The sequence below is a fragment of the Pleurodeles waltl genome, chromosome 8 (assembly GCF_031143425.1).
Source record: "Pleurodeles waltl isolate 20211129_DDA chromosome 8, aPleWal1.hap1.20221129, whole genome shotgun sequence".
Classification (NCBI taxonomy): domain Eukaryota; kingdom Metazoa; phylum Chordata; class Amphibia; order Caudata; family Salamandridae; genus Pleurodeles; species Pleurodeles waltl.
Genome location: NC_090447.1, coordinates 1,423,049,105 through 1,423,067,014, shown reverse-complemented (window position 1 = coordinate 1,423,067,014; position 17,910 = coordinate 1,423,049,105). Strand labels below are relative to the sequence as shown.

General features: G+C 48.6%; 1 protein-coding gene across 2 annotated transcripts in view; it reads right to left on the bottom strand.

Moving 5' to 3' along the window:
- DYRK1A (dual specificity tyrosine phosphorylation regulated kinase 1A) overlaps positions 1-17,910 on the bottom strand; it is a 633,571-nt gene that overhangs the window by 482,831 nt on the left and 132,830 nt on the right. The gene's annotated exons all lie outside the window — the stretch shown is intronic.

Sequence of the window (17,910 nt, the reverse complement as noted above, 5' to 3'; positions counted from 1 at the left end):
GGCAACCCCTATTAGTGAATAGGCAGTGTCTAGGAAGCCAGGGCTCTCTAGAGATAGCTGTGGATCAGAAGCCAAGACTTATCTAGGAGACATGCAAAGCTTATGCAATACCACAATAGTCCTGCACCAGCTTGTCACACATGAAAGAACACACTGTGACAAAAATAAAGGTACTTTATTATAGGCAAGCCCTTAACTGGAGGTAAGTACACACTACATATATACACACAATAATAACTGGAATTGGCACAAGAAACAACAAGCATTGGCAAGAATTAGAGAGAAATAGTTAGGACCCAAGGGGAGGAGCAAACCATATACTAAAATAGTGGAATGCGCAGTGAAATCCCCCACCCAAGGATATGGAGTCAGAGGGAAGCTGGAAGAGCTAGGGACCCCAAGAGGTGAGAACCTAACTGATCTCCAGCAACCAGGAGAGCAGAGGTAAGTACCTGGTCTTCTCAAGGGCTGACAAGGAGCCGCTACCCACCAATCTGTGGATGAAGATCTGGGTCGACAAGAGAAGAACACCACCAGCTGTGGTGCCCAGGAGCTGAAGAGGAGTCCTTGGAGCAGTGAAGTTGGTGCCCCACAGCCGTCGCCTGGCCGCAGATGGTCCGTGGTTTAGGAGCACCACCAGCAAGCCTTGGCAAATGCAAGACGCAGCAAAAGAAGAGTTGCAAGGCTTAAGAGGACTAGCACGGTCCAGGGGACTCGATCCTTGGAGGGGAGTCCGGGCTGACCCTCAGCAGTCGGTAGAGGCAACAGAAGCAGTCGCAGCCCCCACAGGCAACCCACTGGCAGCAGGCACAGAAGATGCAGTGAGGCCCAATCAGCACAGCTGGAGAGGAGTCCTGCGACGCTGGAGCAGTAGAGAGGAGACTGTGCTTTGCAGGAAGTAGTGCTGGGAGCCAGAGAAACTCAGAGCCTGAAGATCCCTTGGAGCAGGAGACAACAAATCTTGGTAGCTGCAAGAGTTGCAGTGCACAAGGGTACTGTCCTGCAAAGAGAGACAAGGGCTCATCGTCTCCCAAGATGGACAGCTGGCAACGAGGACACAGACCACTCCAGACCACACCTGTGATGCAGGATCCAGACGGTTACAGAGGAGAGCACATCCACGCAGCTAGACGCCGCTGCTGGAGGTGCCTGAAGATGCAGGGGAGTGTCTCCTTCACTCTAAGGAAGATTCCTTCTTGCTTCAGTCTGAGGTCTCGCAGACCCGCACAGCCAGGGAAATGTTGCAGTTGCTGGAAGGAGCCGGGGAAACAATCTTGCAAAGTGAGGTCGTCTCGAGAGTTGCAGTCTTGTCGGTTCCTGAAGACTCAAGTTGCAGTTCCAGTGGGCAGAAGTAGAAGTAAACAATGCAGAGGAGACCTGGCGGACTCTTGCACGTAGAATTTGGGGACCCACCCTCAAGGGAGTCCTTAAATAGCCCTAAAAGGAGGTTTGGTCACCTCGCAAGGTAACCACTTATCAGACGTGGTCTCTGATGTTTCAAGATGCTAGAATCGAGTGTCCACCTAGAGGAGCTCTGGGTACTACCCCTGGGGTGGTAATGGACAGGGAAGTAGTCACTCCACTTTCCTTTGTCCAGTTTCGCGCCAGAGCAGGGACCAGAATTCCAGTTGTGCTGAATCCACTGCCTGCGGAGGCCCCTCATGTACCAGCACGCATGGTTGACCAACAGAATGTGGGAGACTAACAGACCTAACAGGTGCAAGACCTTCAGGACTGGAACCATTGCTCCATTCTGGAACATCAGAATTATTGTCTGAATGTTCAGAATCGTCCGAGGGAAGGCTTGACTCACTAGTAATGTGTATATGAACGGGATGCGTTGAGAGGGCTCTAGGTGTCATTTCAGCTTGTTAATGGAAAAGCCCAGGCTGAACAACAACTGAGTTGTCAAATACCAAATCTGGAGACATTGATTTAATCAACCAATCGTCTAGGTAACAGAATACAGGTTACCCCCCCCCCCCCACACTTTCCAAGATGTGCTGCAACCATTGCCATTACCTTTGTGAAGACTTGAGGTGCAGAAGTAAGACCAAACAGAAGAACCACAAACTGGTAATGTTGAGACCCTACCGTAAAGCACAGATCCTTGCTGTGTGACTGCAGAATGGGGATATGAAAATACGCATCCTTCAAATTGTTTGAGAACATCCATTCTTCGTTTTCCAGCGCAAGGTGCACCTGTGCTAGGGTCAGCCTTTTGAACTTTTCCTGCTTGGCAAACCAAATCAAAATCCTCAGGTCTAGAATCGGACACAAACGACTACCCCCTTTTGGGAATCAGGGAATGGCAGGAATAGCAACCCTGACTCCTTTCCAGTTCTGGAACCAACTCCACTGCACCCTTTTGAAGAAAGGATTGGACCTCATGATGGAGTAGCAGAAGATGGCTGTAGGAAGTCGGCTCTCTATATACTATCTCAAAGTGAGAGAGAGTGTGCACAGAGTCCAAGGGTTCCCCTTAGAGGCTGATAGTGGCAAAATTAGATAATACTAATGCTCTATTTTGTGGTGTTGTGGTCGATCAGTAGTCTTATCAGAGGGTAGTGTTAAGCATTTGTTGTACACACACAGGCAATAAATGAGAAACACACACTCAAAGACTTACTCCAGGCCAATAGCTTTTATATAGAAAAATATATTTTAATTTATTTTAGAACCACAAGATTCAAGATTTGAGGTAAGTACATAAAATGCAAGGTACTTCACACAAATAAGTATAGAACTTTGATTTAAAACAGTAGTACGTACAGTTTAGGTTAAAATGGCAATAAGCTATTTTAAAAGTGGACACAGTGCAAAAATCAACAGTCCTAGGGGAGGCAAGTTTGGTTAGGATTCTCAGGTAAGTAAAGCACTTACACAGTAAGTCTCCTGGGCACAGGCAGCCCACCGTTGGGGGTTCAAGGCAACCCCCAAGCCACCGCACCAGCAACACAGGGCCGGTCAGGTGCAGAGGTCAAAGGAGGGCCCAAAACACAAATGAGTCTATGACGAACAGGGGAGCTCCGGTCCTAGTCTGCTTACAGGTAAGTACCTGTGTCCTCGGGGAGCAGACCATGGGGGATTTGTAGAGCGGGGGGGCACAAAACACACCCTCAGCGGCACAGGGGCAGACGGGTGCAGTAGGCAAAGTAAGTGTCGGGTTTGCTATTGAAAGCAATGGAGGGACCCGGGGGTCATTTAGGTGAAGCAGGCAGGGCACAGAGGGGCTTCTTGGGGCAGCCACCGACTGGGCTAGGTAGAGGGCAGTCTGCTAGTCACTCCTGCACTGGAAGGTGATTCCTCTCGGTCCTGGGGGCTGCAGGTGAAGTGCTTGGTCTAGGCATCAGGTTCCTTGTTACCAGGCAGTCGCGGTCAGGGGGAGCCTCTGGATCCTCTCTGCAGGCGTTGCTGTGAGGGTGCAAGGGGGTCGACTCAGGGTACCCACGTCATCGTAGTTACCTGGGAGTCCTTTATGCAGTGTTTTTCTTGAACTCGAGCCGGGGCGTAAAGTGCAGAGTGTGAAGTCTCACCCTTCCGGCGTGAAGAGAGAGTTATTTGAAAGTTGTTTCTTTGTTGCAGGTTTTGAACAGTGCTGCTGTTCTCGGGAGTTTCTTGGTCCTTCGGATTCAGGGCAGTCATCCGAGTCCTCAGAGGTCGCTGATCCCTGTCGGATGTGTCGCTGTGCAGGTTCTTTGATCTGGAGACAGGCCGGTAGGGCTGGGGTCAAGTCAGTTGTCGTCTAAGTGGTCTCTGCGGGGCTTTCAGGTCAGCAGTCCTCCTTTCTTGCTGTAGGTTGTAGGAATCTTAGTTCCTGGGTTCAGGGTCGCCCCTAAATACTAAATTTAGGGGTGTGTTTAGATCAGGGAGGCAGTAGCCAATGGCTACTTTCCTGGAGGATAGGTACACCCTCCTTGTGCCTCCTCCCTGAGTGGAGGGGGCACATCCCTATTCCTATTGGGGGAATCCTCCAAACTCAAGATGGAGGGTTGATAAAGGCAGGGGTCCCCTCAGCTCAAGGCACCTTAGGGGCTGTCCTGACTGGTGGGTGACTCCTCCTTGTTTTTCTCATTATCTCCTCCAGCCTTGCCGCCAAAAGTGGGGGCAGTGGCCGGAGGGGCAAGCATCTCCACTAGCTGGGATGCCCTGGGGTGCTGTAACAAAAGGCATGAGCCTTTGAGGCTCACCGCCAGGTGTTACAGTTCTTGCAGGGGGAGGTGAGAAGCACCTCCACCCAGTAGAGACTTTGTTCCTGGCCACAGAGTGCCAATGGCACTCACCCCACATGGCCAGAAACTCGCCTGGTTGTGGCAGGCTGGCAGAAACTGGTCAGCCTAGCACTAGGATTTGTTCTGGTATTCAGGGTGCATCTCAAAGATGCCCTTTGGGTGCATTTTACAATAAATCCCACACTGGCACCAGTGTGCATTTATTGTGCTGAGAAGTTTGATACCAGACTTCCCAGATTTCACTGTAGCCATTATGGAACTGTGGAGTTCGTAACTGACAGACTTCCAGACCATATACTCTTTATGGCTACCCTTACACTTACAGGTTTTGCTTAGACACTGTAGGGGCATGGCGCTCATGCACTTATGCCATCACCTGTGGTATAGTGCACCCTTAGGGGCTGTAAGGCCTGCTAGAGGGGTGACTTACCTATGCCACAGGCAGTGAGAGGTGGGCATGGCACCCTGAGGGGAGTGCCATGTCGACTTAGTCATTTATTCCCCACCAGCACACACAAGTTGTGAAGCAGTGTGCATGTGCTGAGTGAGGGGTCCCTAGGGTGGCATAAGACATGCTGCAGCCCTTAGAGACCTTCCCTGGCAGCAGGGCCCTTGGTACCCGGGGTACCATTTACAAGGGACTTATCAGTGTGCCAAGGCTGTGCCAATTGTGGGAACAAAGGTACAGTTTAGGAAAAGAACACTGGTGCTGGGGCCTGGTTAGCAGGGTCCCAGCACACTTTCAATCATAACTGGCATCAAGAAAAGGCAAAAAGTCAGAGGGTAACCATGCCAAGGAGGGAATTTCCTTACAATGGCCTTCGGAAAAGAAACCGTGTTGGGGACGAAAGGGTGAGGGAAATTCCCGGAAGGGTAGGACATACCATTTTTCCACAACATTGAACACCCACTGATCCGATGTTATGGATCTCCAGCTGTTGTAGAAACTGGGATACTCGTCCTCCAACCGGTAAAGCATGCTCTAAGATGGGGGAGTCACTAGGGCTGCTTTCCTGTGACATTGGCTGAGGAGGAAGATGGAGGAAGGGCAGCTATACACTATCTACTTTACCACGCCCCTGTAAGCTCAATAAAAAGTGTTGGACAGGTGCTGTTGCAGGTACTGCTGTCTTCCATGAAAGGAAAAGCACTAGCCAAAACCACCAAACCCCCTAAAATGAATATAGTCCTTGGCCTAAGACTGAAGACCCAAAGATCTAGCTGTTACCTTGCTGTCTTTAAACCTTTCCAAGGCAGAATCCGCTCTGACACCAAACAGTCTCGAGCCATTGAAGGGCAAATCCATGAGGACATTTTGCACATCCGGAGAGAAACCAGATCCTCTCAGCCAAGCGTGCCTTCTTATAGCGACTGAAGTCCCCATCGCCACTGAATTAGCAGTATCCAACAAAGACTGTATGACTTGTCGGCCTGCAGCTTGACTATCGCTCAGAAGCTCAGTAAAATGGCCCTGAACATCTTCAGACAATTCTGGGACCACTGCTTTAGCCGAATCCATAAAGGCATGTGCATACCTTCCCAGCAAGCAAGTTGCATCCGTGGATTTCAGCGCCATACTTTCTTGGCAGATTGTTCCATCTTTTTGGACTCCCTATGCGCTGATGAAGATGGAAAAGATCTATGGGCGAACTTAAACTAACTGAAAGCCTGCAAAACTAAACTTTTAGGTGAGGGATGAACAGAGCATCTGGAGCCGGTTTACATTTCATGTCTATTTGCCAGCACACATTAGGGTTCTACATAGGCTTTTGCCAAACATCCAAAATCAGCTCTGTTAAAGCCTCATTAAAAGGCAAAAATATTTCTGAGGATGATAACAGAGTAAAGCACCTCAGTCAATAAATTTGTCTTATGCTCTGTAGAAGGAACAGATAATTGAAGCATTTCCTTGCCTCTTCTAAACCTTCAAAATCAGGGTTTAGAGTTACAATCTCATCCTCTTCGAGCTCTGTGGGATCTTTATATCAGAAGAAATACCTTTCTTCTTCAATAGGCCTTTGAGCCTCTCCTTTACCTACGACATGGGGACTGCATAGGCGGTGGAGGCACCTGCAACATTGAAACTTGAACTTGAGCAGCGAAGTGGCACTGGAGCCGAACCATTCGACTTCAGAACGAAGCCAGCCGGCACTGGAGACGTCAGACTGAACAGCCAGAGAAGGAGTTTTCTTGCTAGGAGAAACTCTTGACACAGGAGTAGGCCAGGGAACTTGGGCCATCAGCATAAACAGCATAAAATAAGCCTCCTGATATTTTGTTGGAAACCCAAAGGAATATGACGGGGTCCCATGCGGCCCACAAGCAGGAGTCATTGATTTATTAAAAATGCTAAACATAGCGTTAACAAAGTGGAAAGGATCTCCCCCTGGAGCAGGAAAGGCTGGATACTCCTGCTGGATTCAAAACCGGCATAGCTTCCTGCATCCCAGGTGAAGTTAGTTGTGGCGTCGGATATAAAGGTGAGGCCGGGCACACAACTGGAGTGGCTTCCTGACACCCATCTACTGAAGCCAGCTGTCGAGACAGACCTCGGCAACCTCTCTTTGGAAGAAAAATGTTGAGAACTAGGACTATGATGTCACTTCTTTTTGTGCTTCTTCTTAGCCGACCTTGAGTGGGGAGAATGAGACTTGGATCAAAGCAGAGGCTTCCGACAACCTCTGTTCTTTTGCTTCACTCTTGTCATGAACATTTTTGCCTCCTTTTCTTTCAATGCCCTTTGATTCACCTTTTGGCACGAAGAACAGGTGTCAACATCGTGATCTGACCCTAAGCACCAAGGAGAAATGTCATGAGGGTCACTAATTTATATCAGACTCTCCTTACAGGACTTGAACACCGACGTCCATACTCAAAAACTGCAGCAACTTCAAATAAATGTTGAGACTTCGACCATTCCCTAATGGAAAGGCAACAAAAACAGTTATGCGTCGAAGGTTCTGATGTCAGCACGCTAACGAGACAGTCTTATGGCTCCAGTGACTTCACACAAGGTCACGTGGAGTCTAGTGAAGATTTTGAAGCCCTTGTCAACGTGAGAGAGCTATCATGAAAATGTCCATGGAATGCTGGCACATGGGAGAATTCAAATGGTGAGGAATCCACAGGTGGATGTATCCATCAGAAGTTATAATGTCCGTTTCAACAAGAAGATAGTGTGTTTTGAAGTCAGGATGTAATGCCTTGATAAGAGGATTTACAGCTCAGAGGCCTGGCGATTGATATGATAGAACACATCCTTGCAAGACTAGGTTCCGAGATTTTGAAGATGGTCCATATGTGCAACTCAACCACTTGGGGAGGCTTATGTCACAATTATCTGAGTTGGGAGATCATGATGGCAAGATTAGGCAGCTGCCACCACTATCAAACAGGTGGACCTTGAGAAGAGAGGATAGGTTTGCCCTCCCACTTGACAGCGTATTGGCAACCACTGACCCTTTAAAAATTGCTGAGATGGTCTCCAGTAAAAGCAAACATATGAAACCAGGAAGATGGAACATGCCACTGAACCAAGCAGAGATTAAATCTGCCTTGTTGTAGGATGATCCAGTCTTAGTAAGGTTGTGCCATATAAGATAGATAGCTAATAGCCTCTCATCTGTACACACTTTTGCCTTTAGTACATGCAACACCAATTCCAGGTAGTTTATGGATTGTACAGGTACAGACGCTAAATTTCCCGGATGGACATGCAAGCCCAAGTAATGCAGACCAGAGACTAATCAGGAAAGGATAAAGAGCTTGCTTGAAATCTGTCATTGTGAGGATGGGCAGAGAAGGGGGAAGCGAATATGGTTGCCACAGCCTGAGAAATATAGTTCCTGGTCACGCACCTCCACTGAAAGTGAAACCAGGATCTCAAATTCTATACACACAACCCCCTGCTCTGATCAGTCAATTATCTAGGAATTGATAGATTAATATCTTCTACCTTCTGAAATCAATAGTCCACCACCACCATTCACTTCGGAAAGGTTCTTGGTGATGGTCTGGACCCAAATGAGAGGACCATCTGCTGGATAGTAGGTTTCCCCAACAAGGACTTTAAGGAAATTCTGGTGTTCCTGGGCAAAGGAATGTTTAAGAAGGCATCCTGAAGATATAGGGCACATAGGCAAGCTTAGATAAATTTAAGGGCGGATTTGATGGAGCACTAGCATTCTGAATTTCTCTTTTCTTACCTGTAAGACATTGGACTAATTTGTGAGGTGGATCTACCCACTTTATGGAATCAACGCAATCTTTGGCAGAAAGAACTATCAAATTCACTAAATTAACCGGAGCTCTACCCCTTGGTGGGTATAGCACTGAACAGATAGTCTTAACTTAGGGCCAATGATGCAGTAACACAATAGCAATAAAGTCAAAAGTGAAACAATAGAAATCCCAAACCAAATTATAAAAATAGAGTAAAATGTAATAATAAAAAATATTACAAATTCATCTCTGGTTCTTAATGGATTTTTGTCAAATTGGTGTTAAGTAGAAATAGCACCAGAGGGGCGTGGCCAACATGGCGACCGGAGCGGGAGCATAAACTGCAGCTCCGATCCCTGGCCCAAATAAACATCCTGTTTGCGGTGCCTGCGCCTTGGAGGAGGGTTGCAGGCATCGCCCTAAACCGATGACCTGGGCCCGCGCTGCGGGCCGCGTCCAGAATCTGGACAATACGCCTGCTCTGCGTTCTGCGAGCGAGCTACCAGGAGGCCGTAGCCGTGCTCGCGACCGCGGCCTGAGGTCTCCCGGGAACACGAGCCGCCAACTTTGGACCCGCATCAGCAGCCATATCAGCGACCGGCCCGGAGGCTGAGTCGCGCAAAGACCTGCTGCGCTGGTGGAGCCGTCGGCGGCTCTCCCTCCACTGGTGCCCGCGTTTGTGTTCCGGCCGCCGCACCCGCTTCGTACGCTGCGTGCGGGCTGCCGTGCAGCCGGATCCGCGTCCACATCTGCGGCCGGGAGACTCGCGAGGACGCGAGTCGCTGAGCTAGAGCCCGAGTCAGCCACCGCACCCGCGGCCGGCCCGGAGGTCGTGCCGCGGTAGTATCGATCCAGCTGGTGGGGCCAAGGGCGGCTCCACACTTTTGACCGTGCTTCGGGGCAGCCGCTCTGGACGAGGCTGCCCCGCTACGTAAACAATACTCCACGGATAGGGGCCTGCTGCCCCGCCCTACGGCGCACTCCTCCTGCCATCCGCTGGACAAGTTTTAGCATCGATGCGCTCTGGACACTCCGGCTGGTAGTAGGACCTACACCAGCAACAGCAGCTGTACACTGAGCGAAGCGTCTGCTACGCCAGCGGCACGCATCCTGCATGTTGGGCATGTGGGTGCGTGCTTGCATTCCGCACATCAACAACCCCCTCGCAGGGCTGTCACCATTGAGAGTGAGCACGTCTGAAATCCTACAGGGCCCATCGCTTGAGGCCATGCCGATGTACCGAGTGAGGGCTCGCTGGAGTAGTGTGCCAGTGGTGGAGGTGCAGCGGCCCTCCTACCTGCGCTAACACTTGCTAATACAATTGGCCATTATCCACACATTCTTCCTCATTGACCCTCAACTGGGCAGCCTGCCCTTGGGCACCCAGGCTGAACCGACCTGCGACTCGCTCCTCATCCTACCCAAACGTGACACTTTCAATTATCCTACTGTCCCGCTACCCCTGTGAGACTCTGGGACAACACCATTTCTTCTGTCTACAGTGACACAGCGTGCTCATCCCATCTACTACCAGAAGTCGGGACGCGCGCTAAACTCGATCTAAAACAGCAGTGCACCCATTTCTCCCCCAGATATTTACCAGCTCGCATCTCAATCACGCGCCTGCAGACCCGATCCGGTGGCGTGTGAATTGTCTCCCACGCTTGGTACGCTACACTGTGGACGGCAGAATATCACTTTTTGCTTTTAACTGTTAACCTCAGCCCCCCCGGAACAGCGCCCTCACTGCGCCACAGGTGGCATTTTATGAACACCCCTCCTGCATCGCCTCCACCCGGTTCTATACTGTCTGGACTCTCCCGAAACCATTTTGCCAAATGGTCAAACCAAAAACCCCACGTGCACCTCCGGGTAAAATGGATCTTGACACCCCCCCTCCCATTGACACCCAAGTGACCATGCAACTGGCTTTGCAGAAGATGGACATCACATTACAATCACACACGTCGCAGTTCGAGAAGATACTGCAAGCTATCCTAGACACTAAGTCCACCCTAGAAGCCAAGATAGGCTCGGTAGCAGAAGACCTTAACATACTCCGAACTGATCAACACGCACTGTCCAACAGGGTATCTGAATTAGAGAAAGACTCTGCAATACTACCCCGGTCTGTGAAGGATCTCCAATCGCAATTATCATGCCTAACAACGGAGGTGGACCTCTTAAAACGCAGAGCGGAGGATGCAGAGAGCAGGTCCCGATGCAACAATATACGTCTGGTAGGATTTCCTGAGCGGGTCGAAGGCCCCAGCGCAGAAGTATTCATAGAACAATGGCTTACGGACACAATTCTCAAAGACAACATCCCGAAGTTCTTCTCTGTCGAACGAGACCACAGGGTTCCGGGAAGACCTCCTCCGCCTAGCACTCAGTCTCGCCCGCTGATAGCGAAACTCCTTAATTACCGAGACAGAGACCTCATTCTACAATTATTTCGCAAATCCGGCCCGATACGTTTTGAAAATGCAATGATCACTGCTTATCCAGATTTCACAGTGGAAGTCCAGAAGAAACGGAGCTCTTTCTATCGTGTCAAAGAATGCCTTCGCAAACACCACATCAAGTAGGCGTTGATGTTTCCAGCCAGACTCCGGGTACAAGATGACACTCGTGTACATTTCTTCATTACACCAGAAGATGCCTGGACCTGACTACACGCCAAGGGCTTTGCCGACCCGATAGACACAGACACTCCAGGTAACAGCTGGTATCCACCCAAGACAAGGCGGAAGCAAAGTAAAAAACAAGGCGCTAAACCCTCACCTGAACAATCACAAACTGAACGCTCCCTTCTCCTGCAAGCCACGTCTAGATTTGTTAATACATCACCAACCGCCCTGTCTAATCAAACTGATGGGGAACCAGGCCACGACCCTGCTTCTGACTCGGCGGAATCCACACGAGGCCCTACTCTCACGCCGCGCACAGCAGATGATATTTGTTAAGCTAACCGTGATTTAGTCATCCCTGCTTTTTACACACGATAACAGGACTTCCTCCCCCTGGATGTCTGAGTGAGACCTGGCGACACTGCGGGTCCTTGGCCGCGGCCCGATCGCGGGACTGGGCGGCGCACTCAGCATCATAAACAACTTGGGCAGGGTAATCTTATCTTATCACTCTGTACTAACGCTTTTTGACACCCCCCATGCGCCATATGGACTGTTCTTTTTTCATTTTTTCACTATTCTTGTTGATGTTATATACTGTTTTCAAGTGCATTTGTTTTTTTTTTGGTTACTGGCTTTGTCACACGCTACTCCACCGCAAATACATCCGCAAATACCCACCCCGCATACACCACACCAATAGGCTCACATTTAACAGTGCTAGGAACGCTGCCTGGCTGGTCTCAGAGGGTAATCGTTGTAATATTCCCATAATGGGACCGGGGGGACAAACACCTCTCCGTTTTAGTAATATTTACAAATGCATTATGGCTTCTCAAACACAACGGGGAATCTTGAAATATAAGATACTCACATGGAACATCAAAGGTATGGCAGCGCCGCTAAAGCGACAAAGGATTCATACATTTCTTGAAAGACAACAAGTACACATTGCCCTGCTACAAGAGACACACCTCACTAAATCCACATTAGAGAATACACGCTTAAAATGGAAAGGACAATTACACGCCACCACCTCCTCTGCTCGTGGTGTGGCGATTTGGATTGCCCCTGGGGTCCCATTTACTATGATACGCACACAATGCGACCCAGAAGGTAGATATGTGATACTAGAAGGCGTCCTTGACGGATCCCCACTAGCGTTGGTAGCGCTATACTCCCCTAACTCTAGTCAAGGAGACTTCCTGAATACGCTTACCACTGGCAGTCTCAGTGACCCTGCATTAGAGTGCATCTGGGGGGACGACTTTAATAGCGTCCTAAATACTCAAATGGACCGCTCGTTCCCCCCTCTTAGTGCGGCTCCATCCAACCGAGCCTCACAAGCTTTAGCAAAATGAGCCTCTCACAATGATTTAAGAGACATCTGGAGGATAGGTCACCCCACCCACCGCGAATATTCTTACTACTCCCCAGTACACAAATTATACACCAGAATAGATATGATGTTTGTGTCCGCAACCGTAATCCAGAAAATGTGCAGTACCGAATATCTGGCATGCACTATATCAGACCACAACCCATTATGCGCAATAATGGCCTGGGGCCACATACATACCCGCATACCAACATGGCGACTGCAGCCAGAAACTCTCTTAGATCCCCCCTTCCATACAGAAATGTCCAAACAATTGGCCGATTACTTCTCACTAAATAAAAACACAACAGCATCTCGCGCTGCAGAATGGGACGCCCAAAAGGTGGTGATACGTGGCCACTGCCTCGCAGCCACAGTGGGGGTAAAGAAGATACTCACTAAAGAACTACAAGACTTAGAGGTTAAGCTCCGTAAAGCGGAGATCGAGGTTTCCCGAGGTGAGGCCACATTAGCTGGACTGAACTCGCTTAAAGCTGCCTACAAAGAAGCAGACACTAGACTGGGTAAACACGATTACAGACACTACATGACACGGCAACACGCTGAGGGGGATAGATCAGGTAGACTACTGGCGTGGCTGACCCGCCAACCCTCGCAGTCATCACCTATCGGTGCAATACGTTTAAGATCTGGCGTCATTGTCAATACTCAATCTGAAATCAATGACGCCTTCTCAACATACTACCGTACTCTATATACACCTCCTCCCCCCCGTCAGAGCAGCAACTAACTGATATATTAACGTTTGTCTCTCACAACCAACATATTATAGACAATGTCACCACCTTGGACGGTCCCATTACAACAGAAGAATTGCGCGCAGCACTAACACAAATGACACGAGGCAAAACCCCTGGCTCAGATGGCGTGCCGGTGGAGTACTGTAACTCCCACGCTACACATCTTCTGCAGCCACTCATAGAAGAATTCAATGAGGCACGTAATAAATTACTATTACCAGAATCCATGCGCCAAGCTCTAATAGTTGTTCTCCCAAAAGCAGGCCGCAACCCTTTAGATGTTACATCATACAGGCCACTCTCTCTTCTCAACACAGACCGTAAACTACTGGGGAAAATACTAGCAAATAGATTACTCCCCCACCTAGAAAGTTTAATACACTCGGACCAGTCTGGCTTTATCCCTGGGAGAAGCACCTTTTTAAACATCAGAAGACTGCTTCACATAATGCACAGTAACACAGAACCAAAAGCTGTAGCCCTCTCCTTAGACATTGAAAAAGCGTTTGACACGCTGAGCTGGGATTACCTTCTACGCATGCTTAAAGCGTTTGGATTTGGCCCCGGTTTCTTACAATGGATCAAAACGCTCTACTCTAAACCCACAGCTCGAGTCAAAAATGGTCGTGTTATCTCTGAGGCGTTTCCCATAGGCAGAGGCACCAGACAGGGATGCCCATTATCTCCTTTATTATTCGCCATAGCTATGGAACCATTAGCAATTAAACTACGCAGTTGCGCACATCTATGGGGCATCTCCGAATCCAACACACATCATATTATATCCTTATATGCGGACGACGCCCTGATATACCTGCGTAATCACTCCACCTCCATGGCTGGGGTACTATTAATGCTCGACTCCTCTGCCCTGGCTTCTGGTCTACGCGTCAATTGGTCCAAATCAAGTACCTTTCCTCTCACCCCCATACCAACAGACCTTCACATGACACTACCGCAATATCAACCCCCATGGTCACACAATACCTTTAAGTATCTCGGGATCAAAATCTATCACTCCATTGCTGACCTGAAAGAAGGCAATATCGATAGAGCACTCAGCTCTACTCGCAGCTCAATGTCATTCTGGGGCTCGCTCCCCTTATCCCCCATGGGTCGAGTAGCGATAGCTAAAATGCTCATCCTTCCAAGGTTTTTATATTTTTTTACTGCCCTTCCACTATGTCTGTCACGGGCGTTTTTTAACAAACTGCACTCATTATTAACTGACTTACTCTGGGGCAGAGACAGACGCAGGGTAGCATTAGCCACCACACAATACCCGCAAGAGGCAGGCGGCTTCGGCATGCCCAACTTCGAGAGATATTACGCAGCTTCTCAGCTGCTATGGGTGTCTACATGGCTCAAAGAGACCCCCTCCCCCGAATGCATAATGCTGCAGACATATTTGGCCCCGCAAACATTGCTGTCCTCACTTTTATCTGGTCCTAACCGCCTACCCTCAAAACTTATATTGCTAGAAGCAGCTCGCTTCTGTTGGCGTAGATACGTTCAAATTAAGACCCCTCTACCCCCTTACTCCCCTCTATTACCGCTGCTCCAGTTACCGAACACCCAAGCATTATCATTAAACCACGATACGCGGGACAGAAGTACACTAAACGCAGGCGACTACTACTCGAGTTCTAAATTACGCACCTTCGCGGACCTAGTGGCCGCTGGGGTTATGCACACAGGAGCCTTCCTGACGTACAACGCTATTAAACGACTACTTAACAACCTCTGGGGATCTGGCAATAATGAACCACCCGAATCCCAACTACTCACTGTTATTCTTACCATGGGTAGCGCAAAAGGCATCATAACTAAATTATACACAGTACTGATGGCGGAAGTCTGCTCTGAGTTACCGCTCGCTAAAGCACGCTGGGACTCTGTCCTCCCTGCACCACTATCACAAAAAACATGGACTGCGGCTCTCACAACGATTAAGTTAATATCCCGCAACCCTCGGTTGCGTTACACCCAATTCAATTATATTCACCAGGCATATTTATCTCCGGCCCGCATTCAAAGAATATACCCGAACACAAACCCGACATGCCCTAGATGTGCTACTCCGGCAACAGATTTCTATCACATGGTCTGGAGCTGTCACCCCATAAACTCAGCCTGGCATCGGGTCACAAATACCACAGCAGACATTTCATTTCATACTCTGTCGCCCCACCCCTGACTCATGTTTACTTGGCATACGTCAACGCGCCAAAGGCGATAAACATCTGCACAGATTCATTGATTTGGCATTCGTTGTCTTTAAACGTCTAATAGCCACGCACTGGAAAGCCCCACATGCACCATCTCACTCTACCTGGCTTCGTGACTTACACAGCCGCTCACAAGCCGAAGCTCAGACATTACGCTTACTGCAATACAAGGGCCTGCTACAGGATGGGCCCGAAGTCTGGGACACTTTCGTGGTAGCGATTGAAAATAGGGATGACACATACCCCCCTTAAGAATCAAAATAAAATAACAACAGCAAAGACATCACCCTCCAGTTTAATAATTACAGTATGGTACCCTCAAACCCCCCACCCACAATCCTTCTGCACACTAACCCCCTCATACCCTCTCCTAACGGAATGTGGTGGCACTTTTGGATGCTTACGCAGGGACCACGCCTTCACGCACTACAGGCTTTGCTTTGTTTATCCCTAAAATAGCTCCACGCCCTATTATACCTCACAACCAACATCTCAACTGTGTTGCCCCGACCTCCAGGCACAATAATCGGATCCTCTCTCTATTTCATCCCACCTTCCAGATTTGGTGTATCCAGCATTAGGAATAATACCAGCGGTGTTTAGCTGTGACCTTAATTAATTAGTTGCATAATTTTCAATGGTGTTCTTGGAACTGTATCGCGCAACCGCGCTGTAGTGACTTATAAATGCGTGTAAACAGTTTGGAAAATTATCAATGACTAAACGTGTTGTTGTGTGTGCATAATGTTTAATAAACAGATTTAAAAAAAGTAGAAATAGCACCAAAAAAGCACAAGGTACTACTCATGATAGCCAATTGTTGAGGTACCTTCGAACATCAGCACAATTTGAAGCTGACCGCGACAGAGCACGGATCAGAAACACCAGCCAGGTTTTATGCAGATTGAAGATTTTACCTTCTCACTTATTCTTTTACTACCCAGTCCACTACAGGAGTATCCTTTCAAAGCGCCCCTGAATGTCAGGAGAGGCATTTAGAAACGGGTATAGGCCAAAAGCAGGGCCCAATTGCCAATGGTTAACATGGAGGTTGCAGGAAAGGACTTTTGCAGCTTGCGGTCTTCTCTGTAGTCACATGGTAGATCACCCAACTGACATTTGGCGCCTACTTCTTTCTCCTTTGGGAAAAGAGGGAGCAGGTTCAGTCCTTCAGGTTCCTCTCCGGTCTAGTTCTCTTTTCCTCCTCAGGTCTAAAAAGGTTTTGAGGTGGGTGGTGATTTATGCCTGGCATGAACTAGAGGGTGGGAATAACTCCTAGGCATGTCTTAACAAATGGGCTAAAATTTCCCAGTGCCAACCCTACCCCACTTTGGGCATTTTCAAGATAGCATACGTCTTCAGAGTTCTACTCAGTGCCCGTGTTTTAACCACATACAATTTGCCTGTCAAAATGGGTACACCCAATTGGTAAGACATGGCTTATTTACAAGTCCCTAGTACTTGGCACCAATGGTATGTGAGACAATGTCCACTCAGGGCTGCAGCACTTTTTGTGCCGCCCTTTGTGTGACAAAGTACAAAATGGCTCCCATCCTGCAACTGCATACTGGAAGGGCAGTGTTTTCACTACCAGTTCAATTTTGTCTTTTAAACCAATGGCAAAGCCACTCTATCCTTAACATTATACGCAAGTACCCCCTAAGTGAGGCCTATAGTCCTATGGAGCATTATTTCATCAAGTAGGACATATGTTTTATGATGTATCTAAGCAGCAACACGGTCAACTTTGCTGTGGGTAGAGTCGGTAGCCCCACTGGCCAATACAGAATTACTGGGAAGCATCCCAACCCACCTACATTTTGACTGGGACTACTAAACTGGTTCATGTGAGTTATCCAAATAACCGTGGAATTGAATGTGCAGTGATGCCCAGACCAAAATCAATGTCACTACTAAAGGTAGACAACTTTTAGAAAGTCATCAATACAAAGACAGCTTTCTGACTGCCTGGGGAGACTTGTGAACGACTCCCAGGCTCAGGAGCAAAAGCAGTGCTGCATCAACAAAGTGTCACCTCCTTTGTCAGGATGGCCACTATGCAGGAGGGGGTCATCTTTGAGCCTGTGTCCCTCTGCATCAAGACCACTCCATTATCTACGGCGGTCATCCAGCAAAGTTTGGATCTTACGCTAAAACTGCTCTGGTGGGCAGGTAACTGTCCAAAGTATTCTTTCTGGCCCTCTAGACCTCTGTCACAATGGACTTGGTCATCCAACTCGGGCTGGAGTTCTCAAACTAACTTATACAAACGTTTCAAAAGTTTCCAAACTTTTTGTTGGCCAATGCTTGTTTGCGGTTGATACAAGTTAATTATTATTTCTAAAATCTGTATCTAGGGAACCCTCCGGTGAATTCTGATGATTGAGGTCTCTACAAAGTTGTAAAAATCTCTTTTTTTTATTTTTTATAAATTGGTGTTTCTTTCGTTTTGTGAGACTT